Raw genomic sequence first — 14121 nt, forward strand, 5'->3', positions numbered from 1 at the left:
CAGTAAGCAGTTTCAGAAGGATGTAAGTTGCAGTAGTTACTCGGAGATGAAGAGGCTTGCACAGGATAGAGTAGCATGGAGAGCTGCATCAAACTGGCCTTTGGACTGAAGACTACAACAACAACAACATCAAAGACTATTGCATACACGATGACTATAGTGCTACTATTACCCTGATTTTCTTTTACTGTGATTTTCTGAAATGTACATGGAGGTCATTGGGATATTTGTCCCAAAAGGACTCGGCCCGTCATTCTTTCGAAATTAGGTTAGAGTACCTCTTTAATCAATTTCAAAGGATACGCGAGATTGGTTTTCTCGTGATATTTTCAACTTTTGTAAGTTACCGGTAATTGTTTTTAGTGACCTCACTGTAGCAAAACATATAAAAACAACGCTGATCTTCACGGCCGAGGGAGATAAACGATGTGTGTGTATGAGATAAGTTAAATTAATTTTTACATTGTATTGTTGTTGTTGTCGTTGATGTTGATGTATCTTATTATCACTCTCCTAACGATTCCCAAGGTTATTATTTACAAAATATAAGATTACAGTTTTTGAATTTCATTAAAATTGCAGTATATCAAATGTAGGACACGCCAATCTGATTTAAATTCTTTCCAGTCTATACAGTTGGACTAACTTCCGATTTTGATGATTTAGCATTTCCGTTTGAGATAACAACTTTTATCTTTTGCCTGTCTTGCCCGCTTTATGTAGCTGTAACATTTGTGCTCTTCTAAATTTTTTACGCGGCATACCTGTGTATTTCCTCAGTAGCAGGTTTACTTTTTTTTATAGCTACTTTCAGTGCCGTAGTGATGATTTTGTGTCGTTTTAGGTCTGTTGACGTCGAGTCACAGGTAACTTTATCGTCATTATGTTTGTATTGGTTAGTACTCATCAAATAATATTGTAAAATTAGGTTGACGATTTTGCTGTCACTCGTATAAATATTTTATGAAACCACAACCAATCACACACTTGGGTTTAGCTTCCTCTCTCGTTAGCAATAAATTTATCTTTCGACGCGCATTTGAATGAATCAGTATTGTCTCTCAATTTTGCCTGTCGTCGATAGTGCATGCGTGTTCATAACCGTTGAAAATCCCGCACATATCATTAGATGATGTCGCTCCATGCCAAGCCGATATTATTTAATTATAAGTGGAACGAAGTTGCACTGGCTGTTTACGTTCTGCTTTCTGTTAAACTTAGCTTTCTGCCACTCCGCAGACTATATTGCGATCTTAAAAGTTGCAGTTCGAATTAGCCCTGGGTAACGTTATTGTCATTATTTCTGTCGGTCACAGAACTCTTCGTATTGCAGACTGATAGCCATTAAAATTGCGACGCCTCGTAAGTGGCATGCTACAAACGTCACATTAGGTGTATGTGTCGCCGCACACATACTGTGCATAAAAGCAGAAATGTCTGCCAGCAGGGGCCGGAATAGCGCAGCGGCAGGATCATCGTCCATCCTGAAAGAGGACCATACAGGACCTCAGAGGCTTCACATAGTACGTTAGTAGGTATTGGAGCAGCCATAGTGACAAAGTCGCTCTTACACATATAATAGCCGTGAAAAAATAAGTGAAATCCGGTCTGTAATGCGGTTTGTAGTGGAAAACATCTAAAAGCTACTGACATTCATCGTAAATATTGTGTTAATTAGGGACTGAATGTGACCCGTCAAATTTCTGTGCGCCAATACTGTCTCTTTTTTACGAATTTAAGGGTGAATGTCCCTGATGATGATAGCAGTGGCCGTCTGTTTGTTGTTAGCATAGAAATAGTGGCAGAATAAGAGAAAGTATTCTTGAAAAGTGTGTTTCACGATTTCTCCACTGGCGGACAAGTTTCAGATGGTACAAATGGCTCTGAGCGCTATGGGACTGAACATCTGAATTCATCAGTCCGCTAGTCTTACAACTACTTAAATTTAACTAACCTAAAGATATCACAAACATCCATGGCCGAGGCAGGATTCGAATCTGCGACCATAGCAGCAGCGCGGTTTCGGACTGAAGCGCCCAGAACCGCTCGGCCACAACGGTCGGCGGACAAGTTTCCACGAGTTTTCTGCATCAGATCGTATGTAAAGAATTTGGTTACCATAACTCCTTTCTGAGAACCATCAAACTCAACGGATGACTCCTTCTCGGGACTCTCTTATTTACTCGACGCACAAGGAGGAAGCCTATACTGAACGGAATGGCAACCGGTGACACGACACGAGTTTCCTATGTAATCAATTGTACGTAGTCGTGTCGCCTCGTCCGTCAAACCGAAAAACGCTTACCAACTTCTGCAAGTCGGATTATGACTGCCATTAATTGAGGTTCTAAAGGAATTTGTTTGGTGAATGTTACGGAAAGGGAAATGGCAGTCAATTCTACAGCCTGTCATGAGACAGTTAGAAAAATAAGAAGAAAGACACGGCACTAGAGCAACGGTGAAGTCTTTCGGCATGAGAATGCTCAGCCACACTCTACGCGGTAAACAAAAATTATCGCATCAGTCCGAACAGAACATCCATTCTACTGGCCAGACTTGGCGCCAAGTCATTTCCACTTATTCATGAAAACGAAAAACTGGCTTGGAATCCAATGCTATTAATCCGGCCAAGAAATTCGATATGATGTTCCGGAATGGTTACAGTCACAGGCGGGAGAATTTTCTGCAGATGGGATTTGACTTCTTATTAAGAGAGGTGGCAGATGGTTAGATGGTCATTCTGTAGTTGGAGTTTTATGATTTTCCTAATACGTTTGCTTGAAGTATTCCACTATTTTATTTATGGCCTAACGGAGGTTAATTTTCGGATGATTCTCGCACTTTCAGAAAAGTATGTTTCTATTCGATGTTAGCACATTTCTCTTTTTAAGAGATATTTTTAATATTTTTGCCCATCGTCAGTCTGTGTTTGAATCCCTTGTACTTCAACCATTATTTGCTGCAGGAATAAGGAGAGTGCTTCTACTGCTTATGATGTCTCATTTCCTACTTTATTTCTCCCAACAACACTTAACTACATTCCATTACCCGTTTATATCAATCTTTTAACCACTTTTCAAGTAATTACTCGTTGAATTAAACTTAGCTGAACAGACTGATCCTGATGCTATCCACTATCAAGCATTCATCAACGACTTCCTTACTTTGATGTCCTTCGAGTCTTATTATTGTTATATGATTTCTGCACAAGTTGTAAATCATCTTTTGTTACCTCAATTATATCCCTAATAACTTCTGATTTGCAAAGAATGTATTGCTGTTCAACTCTAACAATTTTTTTTCTCAATCTACAATTGCTAAATAAAAGTCTTACTTCAACGTATCTGGTAAGACGAGTCGTAGGGTCTGAATTGTCTCACATGTTTCTCGATTTCTCCTCGACCCAAAGTGACCAGCCGTTCTATTCTTCTTTACCTAATTCGTGTTTGTGATCTGCAGCTGCGCCTTAATAAGTACTTTACCACACACTTCCTTTTTGATACTGGAATTATCACATTTTGCTTCAAGTCTGACGGCAGCTGCATACCTCATCGAAAAGTACTGCCATAGTTCTTTCTCCCAGTGTTCGTAGTAATTTTTCTTCAGCTGTTTTTACATCTACATCTTCATGAATACTCTGTACACCACACTTACATACCTGGCAGTGTGTTGATCGAACCACCTCCACAATAATCCTCTATTATTCCACTCTCGAAGGGAACACCTGTATCTTACCGTACGAGCTCCGGTTTCCGTTATTATATGATGATTATGACCTGTGTAGGTCGGCGTCAAGAAAATATTTTCACATTCGAAGGAGAAAGTTGGTGATTGAAATTAGGTGAAGTGACACTGCCGCAACGAGTAACGCCTTTATTTTAATGATGTCCACACCATATCCTGTATCGTGTCCGTGACACTCTCTCACCTATTTCTCGATAATACAAAACATACTGCCCCTCTTTGAACTTTCTCGATACACTCCGTCAACCCTGTCTGTAAACGATCCCACACCGCGTAGCATTGCTCCAAAACAGGACGAACAAGCCGAGTGTAGGCAGTATCTTTAGTAGATAAGTTGCATCTTCTAAGTGTTCTGTCAAAAAAGTGCAGTTTTTGATTCGCCTGCCCCACAACATTTTCCAATTTAAGTTACCCGTAATTATAATTCCAAGGTATTTAATTGAACTTACGGCCTTAAGAGTTGATTAATTTACCGTGTAACCGACGTTTGACGGATTGTTTTTAGCGCTCATGTGGATACCTCACACATTGCATTATTTAGGGTCAACTGCCACTTTTCGCACCATAAAGATATCTTTTCTAAATCGTTTTGCAATTTGTTTTGATCTCCTGATGACTTTACTAGGTGGTGAACGACAGCATCATCTGCAAACAATCTAAGATTGGTACCCAGATGTTTTCTAAATCGTCTATATAGATGAGAAATAGCAGACGGCCTATAACACAATCTTGGGGATAACGAGAAATCACTTCTGTTTTACTCGATGACTTTCCATCAGTCACTACGACCTGTGAACTCTCTGACAAGAAATCACGAATCCAATCGCATAACTGAGACAATATTCCATAATCACGCAGTTTGATTGCAAGTCGTTTGTGAGGTACGGTGTCGAAAACCTTCTGGAAATCTAGAAATACGGAATCAAATTGAAATCCCTTGCCAATAGCACTCAACACTTCGTGTGAGTACAGAGCTAGTTGTGTTTCACAAGAACTATGTTTTCTAAATCCATGTTGACAATGTGTCAAAAGACCGTTTTCTGCGAGGTAATTCGTAATCTTCGTTCGCATCTGCACATTGACGTTTATGATATGGGTATATAATTTAGTAGTTTACTGCTACTCCCTTTCTTTACTACTGGTGTGACCTGTGCAGCTTTCCAGTCTTTAGGTATAGATCTTTCGTCAAGCGAAGGGTTGTATATGACTGTTAAGTATGGGGCTATTGCATCAGCATACTCTAAAGGAACCTACTGGTATAAAGTCTGTTCCAGAAGACTTGCTTTTATAAAATGGTTTAATTTGCTTCACTACTCCGAGGATATCTACTGCTGATTACTCATGGTAGCAGCTGTTCTTGATTCGAATTCTGGAATGTTTACTTCGTCTTTTATGGCGAGGGAGTTTCCGACGGCTGTGTTTAGTAGCTCTGCTTTAGCAACACTATCATCGACCGTATTTCCATTGCTATCGCGCAGAGAAGACATTGATTTAGTCTTGACGCCAGCATGCTTTACATACGACCAGAATCTGTCTGGATTTTCTGCCAGTTTTCGAGACAAAGTTTCGTTGTCTCCTGCTTCATCCAGCTGTCACTGCCTGTAACGACTGGAGCGTCAGTGCTTTCTATTAGCGCTTATAGATATACATTCTTCCTCTGTTCATTCGGCACCGTTTGAGATTGAAGATCTTTTTGTGTTTCCACGACACCCTCTAAGCAAAAACCCAGTCCACGCCACACAGCCCCCGCTACCCGTGTAGGTGCCTCCTTTGTGTAATGGACTGCTGTTCTATTTAGCGGAACACGAAAGTCCACCACCCTATGGCGCAGTTCGAGGAATCTGCAGCCTACACGGTCGCAGAACTGACTGAGCATCTGATTCAGACCCTCTATTGTGCTCTGTACCGGAAGTCCGCAATCGGTCCTGTCGACTATGCCGCAAATGGTGAGATCTGCTTTCATCTCGTAAGCAAGACTGGTAGCCTTTACAGCTTCTGATAGCTGCACGAAACTCGAGAGAATCCCTTCCGATACAGAGAAACACACATCATTTGTACCGACGTGAGCCACAACTTGCAGTTGGCTGCAACCTGTGCTCTTTATGGCAATCAGGAAGGACCCGTTCCACTTCTGCGCACAGAGCTTTCGAAAGTTCAAGTGTTGATGCATTATGGTGTGGACGGTGCCCAAGCTAATTCCTCGTCTTCCAGTGACTCGTGCTCTTCAAGGAAACGTTTGCGACATTCCATAACACTTGAACGACTCAGACTGTACTCACCGTACGCAGCCTTCATCGGTCGATACATCTCACGGCCTCCAACTCCTTCCGCCGCTGAAAATCGAATTACTCCTCGTTGTTCCTGCTTACTCGCCTTCATGTTCGGTCGTGGACGATAACTTGTGTGACCACCTTGTCTTCGGCGCGAAACCACAGTGCCGCTATGCAACATCAAATGGCGCGCACGCTTCAGTCTCTCTACGAATAGATGGCGCCACCATACCCGCAATTACGTGGTGCCACCTTACGTGTAAAGCAAAGGTAGACGCACTGACCAGATTTCTATTTGAATGAACCTCATATTTGCTGACTCATCTAGGAACGTACGTTCTCGGAACTTTAACAAGAATCCTCACCATGATGCATAACGCCTCTGTTGCAGCGTCTGCCACAAAAGTTGGTTGATCATCTCTGTGACGCCTTCGAACTTACAAAACGAACTTGTAACGAAACGCGCTGCTCTTCTTTTATCTTTCTCTGTTTCCTCTATCAGTCCGATCTGGTATGGATCCCGTACTGGCGAGCAATACTATAGTATTTGTCGAATGAGTGTTGTGCAGCCTACTTTCTTTGTTGATGGTCTGACATTTCCCTTACTCGTGATAAATTTTATGCGCTTCTGGTGACAGTTCTGCAATTGTGTAATTTTATAATAATAGTTCTTCCTGGGTATGTTTTGGCAATACGTTAAATTTCTTTACGTTGAGGAACAGTTGCCGCTCCTTCCGCCAAACGTCGATCCTCCACAGGTCTTCCTACATTTCGCTATAATTTTCAGAGTTGCGACTTCCCTGTATTGAAATGCATCATCTGCGAAAAGCTTGAATGAACTTCCGGCGTTATCTTCTAGGTCATTATTTGTATTGGGAACAATAATGGTCCTATGACACTCTACTGGGGCGCGCTTAACGTCACTTTCACGTCTGAAGACCTCTCCACCCAGAACGATATGCTGTGTTTGTTTGCTATAAATTCTTCAATCCAGTCACACAGTTGGTCTGATATCCCATACACTCGTATTTTGTTCATTAGGCGGCAGGGCGAAACTGTACCGAATGCCTTACGGTAGTCAAGGAATACGGCATCTCCCTGTGCGCCTGCATCTACTGGTTTTTGGGTCTCGTGAATGAACAGAGCGAGCTGGGTGTCACACGATCATTCTTTTCGGAAAACCATGTTGGAAGCTACTGAGGAGATTTTCGGCATCCAGAAATGTCATAATACGCGAGCATGAAACATGTTCCAAATTTCTACAACCGTCAGAGACGTAGGCCTATAGTTTTGTTCCTTTGTTCGGCAACATTTCTTGACCCTTACTTTTTTCCAATAATCAGGGACACTTCCCTCCACCGGAGATCTACAGTACATTGCAGCTAGAAGAGGGGCAAGTTGTTTTGCATACTCTATGAAGAATTGGGTTAGTATTCTATCAGGTTCAGTGGGCTTCCATCTCTTGAGCGATTTCAGTTTCTTTTCGATCCTGTGGTCATTTATTTCGATGTCAGCCATTGTATTGTTCGTGTAACTACTTAAAGGAAGAACTACAGGTGATGTGAACAGTTTTAGAAAAAGACGTATTGTATTTCGGCTTTTCCTATGTCGTCCTCCGTTTCAGTGTTTTTATCCTCACAGAGTATCTGGCCAGATGGCTTCGATCCATTTACTGGTTTAACATAACATTAAAACTTCTTAGGATTTTCTCTCAAGACGATAGATAGAATTTTACTTTCAAATTCGTTGAACTTTCTCCTTAAGCTAATTTGAGCTTTTTTGTTTCTCTGTGGCTACGTTTAAAGTTGTAGTGAAACTATCTTCGCTTTCATAGCAGTTTTCTTACATGGCTGTCGAACCACCTCGGGTCTTTTCCATCGCTCACAACTTTGCTGGCCGCATATCTGTCTAAAGCGTATTTTAAATTGTTCTTGAATTTCGTTCAATGATACTCAACGTTGCCAAAGCCAAGGATACTTACCAGGCCTTATCGTTTAACCGCTCGTTCCTTTGCTGCCTTCATTATTTCATCTCTCAGACTCACCCATTCATCTTTTATCGTGTTTCTTTCACCGTTTCCTAATACTTCCTTCGAAACTCAACAACCGCTAGTTGTTCCGAGTTATCCAGGGCTCGTCTCTTTAATACGCTACCTCCTGCAATTTCTTTAGCTTTAATCTGCGTAACTAGTAAGTTGTGGCAGGGCACACATCTGTTTCTGATAATATTTTCCGTTTTAAAACCTGGTTTCTTGATCTACATCTACATATATACTTCTCTAGCCACCAAGCGGTGTGTGGAGGAGGGCACAATTCGCGCCAAAGTCATATTCCCCCCCCCCCCCCCCCCCTCTTCCACTCGCGGATCGCGAGAGGGAAAAACGACTGTCTGAACGCCTCAGTACGAGCTTTTATTTCCCTTATCTTTGAATGATGATCGTTAGCGATTTGAAAATTGGCGGTAATAATATATGCTCTACATCATCGGTGAAGATTGCATTTCGGAATATAGTGAGCAGCCCGTTCCGTTTAGCGTGTCGTCTATCTGCAACTGTGTCCCACTTCAAACTTTCTATAACATTTGTAACGCTCTCGCGATGGCTAAATGTACCAGTCACGTATCTTGCTGCTCTTCTTTGGACCTTCTCAATCTCTTGAATCAGACCCAGCTGGTAAGGGTCCCATACAGACGAACAGTACTCTAAGACTGGACGAACTAACGTATTGTAAGCTATTTCCTTTGTTGAAGGACTGCATCGCTTCAGGATTCTACCAATAAACGGCAAACTAGAGTTCACCTTACCCGTTACTTGTGTAATCTGATCGTTCCATTTGAGATCCTTTCGAACAGTCACACACAGATACTTCACTGATGTTACCGCTTCCAAAGACTGATCATTTATTTTGTACTCATACATTAATGGGGATTTTGGCCTTGTTATACGCAGTAGGTTACACTTACTAATATTGAGAGATAACTGCCAGTCATTACACCACGCATTTATTTTCTGCAAATCCCCATTGATTTGTTCACAAGTTTCTTGTGATACTACTTTCCTGTAGACTACAACATCATAGGCAAACAGTCTAAGGCCGCTGTCAATACCATCAACCAGATCGTTTATGTAAATCGTAAAAAGCAGCGGACCTATTACGCTGACCTGGGGCACACCTGATGTTACGCTTGATTCTGTTTAAGTCTCCCCATTCAGGACGACATACTGCTCTCTGTTAGAAAACTTTCTATCCACCCGCATATGTCATCGGATAGACTGTAAGCGCACACTTTTTGAAGCAACCGACAGTGCGGAACTGAGTCGAACACCTTTCGAAAGTCGAGGAATATGGCATCAACCTGGGAGCCGGTATCTAGAGCCTGTTGAATATCATGCACAAAGAGGGCCAGCTGTGTCTCGCATGACCGCTGCTTCCTAAAACTGTGCTGGTTTCTGCAGATGAGCTTCTCAGAGTCTAGAAAGGTCATTATGTCTGAACACAAAATATGTTCCATGATTCTACAACAAATCGATGTCATTGAAATTGGCCGGTAATTATGTGCATCCGATTTTCTACCCTTTTTATAGATTGCTATGTCCTGGGCCTTCTTCCAATCCCGTGGAACTTTCCGCCGTTCCAATGATCTCTGATAGATGACGGATGAGAATGGTGCGATATTCGCAGCATAGTCAACATAAAATCTTACGGGGATACCGTCGGGGCCAGATGCCTTTCTGGCGTCTGAAGATAGACTAAACACTATGTCAGCCATCGTTTCGTTTGTTAGATAATTGAAAGGGGGAATGGTGCTGCAGTCCTCTATCGTAAACGAGTTTTTGAAAGCTAGGTTTAGAATTTCGGCCTTCTGTTTATCATCATCCGTTACATTACCCGTAATGTCAGCAAGAGAAGTTATTGAATTATTTGTAACGTTCATAGATTTTACGTAGGACAAAAATTTTTTGGGGTTATTTTTAGATTCTGCAGATAAAATATTGCTTTCAAAATCGTTAAAAGAATCTCTCATTGACCTATTGACAGCTGCTTTCATTTCGCATAATTTCTGTTTTTTAGCGGGGCAGTGACCACGTTTAAAACGACTGTACAAAATTCACTGCTTTCTCAGTAACTTCCTAGTATGTTTGTTGTACCAAGGTGGATCCTTTCCCTCCCCTATACATTTCTAGGCACATACTTCTCTAGCACATGGTGGACAATACCTTTAAATTCCGACCAACGATGCTCAATGTCTTTGTGTCCCGTGGTGAATGCTTGGAGCTGACTATGAAGATATTCATTAATGACACTTTTATTTGCTTTCCCAAACAAGAAAACTCTACGCTGTTTCTTTGTTTTTTTTTGTTTTTTTGTTTTTTTTTTCAACTTCAACTGACATAGAAGCCACAACGACTTTATGGTCACTAATACCTTCTTCTAGATTAACTTCCTCAAAAAGATCGGGTCTGTTTGTCGCCAAGATATCTAATATGTCCCCATCGCTCCTAGAATAACTTAACACGAATCTTTGCTTCTGCTCCCTGTGATAAACGTGTAATTTTGCCAGTCAAAGGATGCTAGATTAAAGTCTCCACCTATAACTAATGGATAATTTGGATATTTGCTTCCTATGTACTCAAGACTCCCCCCCCCTGCCCCCACCCCGCCTCCCCCATGAACCACGGACCTTGGGGTTGGTGGGGAGGCTTGCGTGTCTCAACGATACAGATAGCCGTACCGTAGGTGCAACCACAACGGAGGGGTACCTGTTGAGAGGCCAGACAAACGTGTGGTTCCTGAAGAGGAGCAGCAGCCTTTTCAGTAGTTGCAGGGGCAACAGTCTGGATGATTGACTGATCTGCCCTTGTAACACTAACCAAAATAGCCTTGCTGTTCTGGTACTGCGAACAGCTGAAAGCAAGGGGAAACTACAGCCGTAATTTTTCCCGAGGGCATGCGGCTTTACTGTATGATTAAATGATGATGGCGTCCTCTTGGGTAAAACATTCCGGAGGTAAAATAGTCCCCCATTCGGATCTCCAGACGGGAACTACTCAAGAGGACGGCCGTTATCAGGAGAAAGAAAACTGGCGTTCTACCGATCAGAGCGTGGAATGTCAGATCCCTTAATCGGGCAGGTAGGTTAGAAAATTTAAAAAGGGAAACGGATAGGTTGAAGTTAGATATAGTGGGAATTACTGAAGTTCGGTGGCAGGAGGAACAAGACTTTTGGTCAGGTGAATACAGGGTTATAAATACAAAATCAAATAGGGGTAATGCGGGAGTAGGTTTAATAATGAATAAAAAAATAGGAGTACGGGTAAGCTACTACAAACAGCATAGCGAACGCATTATTGTGGCCAAGACAGACACGAAGCCCACGCCTACTACAGTAGTACAAGTTTACATGCCAACTAGCTCTGCAGATGACGAAGAAATTGATAAAATGTATGAGGAGATAAAAGAAATTATTCAAATAGTGAAGGGAAACGAAAATTTAATAGTCATGGGTGACTGGAATTAAAGCGTAGGAAAAGGGAGAGAAGGAAACATGGTAGGTGAACATGGATTGGGGCTAAGAAATGAAAGAGGACGAAGTCTGGTAGAATTTTGCACAGAGCATAACATAATCATAGCTAACACTTGGTTTAAGAATCATGAAAGAAGGTTGTATACATGGAAGAACCCTGGAGATACTAAAAGGTATCAGATAGATTATATAATGGTAAGACAGAGATTTAGGAACCAGGTTTTAAATTGTAAGACATTTCCAGGGGCAGATGTGGACTCTGACCACAATCTATTGGTTGTGAACTGTAGATTAAAACTGAAGAAACTGCAAAAAGGTGGGAATTTAAGGAGATGGGACCTGGATAAACTGAAAGAACCAGAGGTTGCACAGAGTTTCAGGGAGAGCATGAGGGAACAATTGACGGGAATGGGGGAAAGAAATTCAGTAGAAGACGAATGGGTAACTTTGAGGGATGAAATAGTGAAGGCAGCAGAGGATCAAATAGGTAAAAAGACGAGGGCTAGTAGAAACCCTTGGGTAGCAGAAGAAATATTGAATTTAACTGATGAAAGGAGAAAATATAAAAATGCAGTAAATGAAGCATGCAAAAAGGAATACAAAAGTCTCAAAAATGAGATCGACAGGAAGTGCAAAATGGCTAAGCAGGGATGGCTGGAGGACAAATGTAAGGATGTAGAGGCTTATCTCACTAGGGGTAAGATAGATACTGCGTATAGGAAAATTAAAGAGACCTTTGGAGAAAGGAGAACCACTTGCATGACTATCAAGAACTTTGACGGAAACCCAGTTCTAAGCAAAGAAGGGAAAGCAGAAAGGTGGAAGGAGTATCTACAGGGTCTATACAAGGGTGATGTACTTGACGACAATATTATGGAAATGGAAGAGGATGTAGATGAAGATGAAATGGGAGATATGATACTGCGTGAAGAGTTTGACAGAGCACTGAAAGACCTGAGTCGAAACAAGGCCCCCGGAGTAGACAACATTCCATTAGAACTACTGACAGCCTTGGGGGAGCCAGTCCTGATAAAACTCTACCATCTGGTGAGCAAGATGTATGAGACAGGCGAAATACCCTCAGACTTCAAGGAGAATATAATAATTCCAATCCCAAAGAAAGCAGGTGTTGACAGATGTGAAAATTACCGAACTATCAGTTTAATAAGTCACAGCTGCAAAATACTGACGCGAATTCTTTACAGACGAATGGAAAAACTGGTAGAAGCCGACCTCGGGGAAGATCAGTTTGGATTCCGTAGAAATATTGGAACACGTGAGGCAATACTGACCCTACGACTTATCTTAGAAGAAAGATTAAGGAAAGGCAAACCTACGTTTCTAGCATTTGTAGACTTAGAGAAAGCTTTTGACAATGTTGATTGGAATACTCTCAAATTCTGAAGGTGGCAGGGGACAAATACAGGGAGCGAAAGGCTATTTACAATTTGTACAGAAAGCAGATGGTAGTTATAAGAGTCGAGGGGTATGAAAGGGAAGCAGTGGTTGGGAAGGGAGTGAGACAGGGTTGTAGCCTATCCCCGATGTTATTCAATTTGTATATTGAGCAAGTAATAAAGGAAACAAAGGAAAAGTTCGGAGTAAGAATTAAAATCCATGGAGAATAAATAAAAGCTTTGAGGTTCGCCGATGACATTGTAATTCTGTCAGAGACAGCAAAGGACTTGGAAGAGCAGTTGAACGGAATGGACAGTGTCTTGAAAGGAGGGTATAAGATGATCATCAACAAAAGCAAAACAAGGATAATGGAATGTAGTCAAATTAAGTCGGGTGATGCTGAGGGAATTAGGAAATGAGACACTTAAAGTAGTAAAGGAGTTTTGCTACTTGGGGAGCAAAATAACTGATGATGGTCGAAGTAGAGAGGATATAAAAAATAGACTGGCAATGGCAAGGAAAGCGTTTCTGAAGAAGAAAAATTTGTTAACATCGAGTGTAGATTTAAGTGTCAGGAAGTCGTTTCTGAAAGTGTTTGTATGGAGTGTAGCCAAGTATGGAAGTGAAACGTGGACAATAAATAGTTTAGACAAGAAGAGAATAGAAGCTTTCGAAATGTGATGCTACAGAAGAATGCTGAAGATTAGATGGGTAGATCACATAACTAATGAGGAGGTATTGAATAGAATTGGGGAGAAGAGGAGCTTGTGGCACAACTTGACTAGAAGAAGGGATCGGTTGGTAGGACATGTTCTGAGACATCGAGGGATCACCAATTTAGTATTGGAGAGCAGCGTGGAGGGTAAAAATCGTAGAGGGAGACCAAGAGATGAATTCACTAAGCAGATTCAGAAGGATGTAGGCTGCAGTAGGTACTGGGAGATGAAGAAGCTTGCACAGGATAGAGTAGCATGGAGAGCTGCATCAAACCAGTCTCAGGACTGAAGACCACAACAACAACAACAACATGTACTCAAGACTTTCCCTGAAACGTTCTGCGACGTTTGTCGGGGATGCTGGTGGTCTATAAAAACATCCTAATACAATGGTCAGTCCTTGTCTGATTGCCAGATTTATCCAGACTATTTCACAGTCCAACGCAGTATCGATCTCAACTGCGTTTAAA

The sequence above is a fragment of the Schistocerca piceifrons genome, chromosome 2 (genome assembly GCF_021461385.2).
Source record: "Schistocerca piceifrons isolate TAMUIC-IGC-003096 chromosome 2, iqSchPice1.1, whole genome shotgun sequence".
NCBI classification, from domain to species: Eukaryota; Metazoa; Arthropoda; class Insecta; order Orthoptera; family Acrididae; genus Schistocerca; species Schistocerca piceifrons.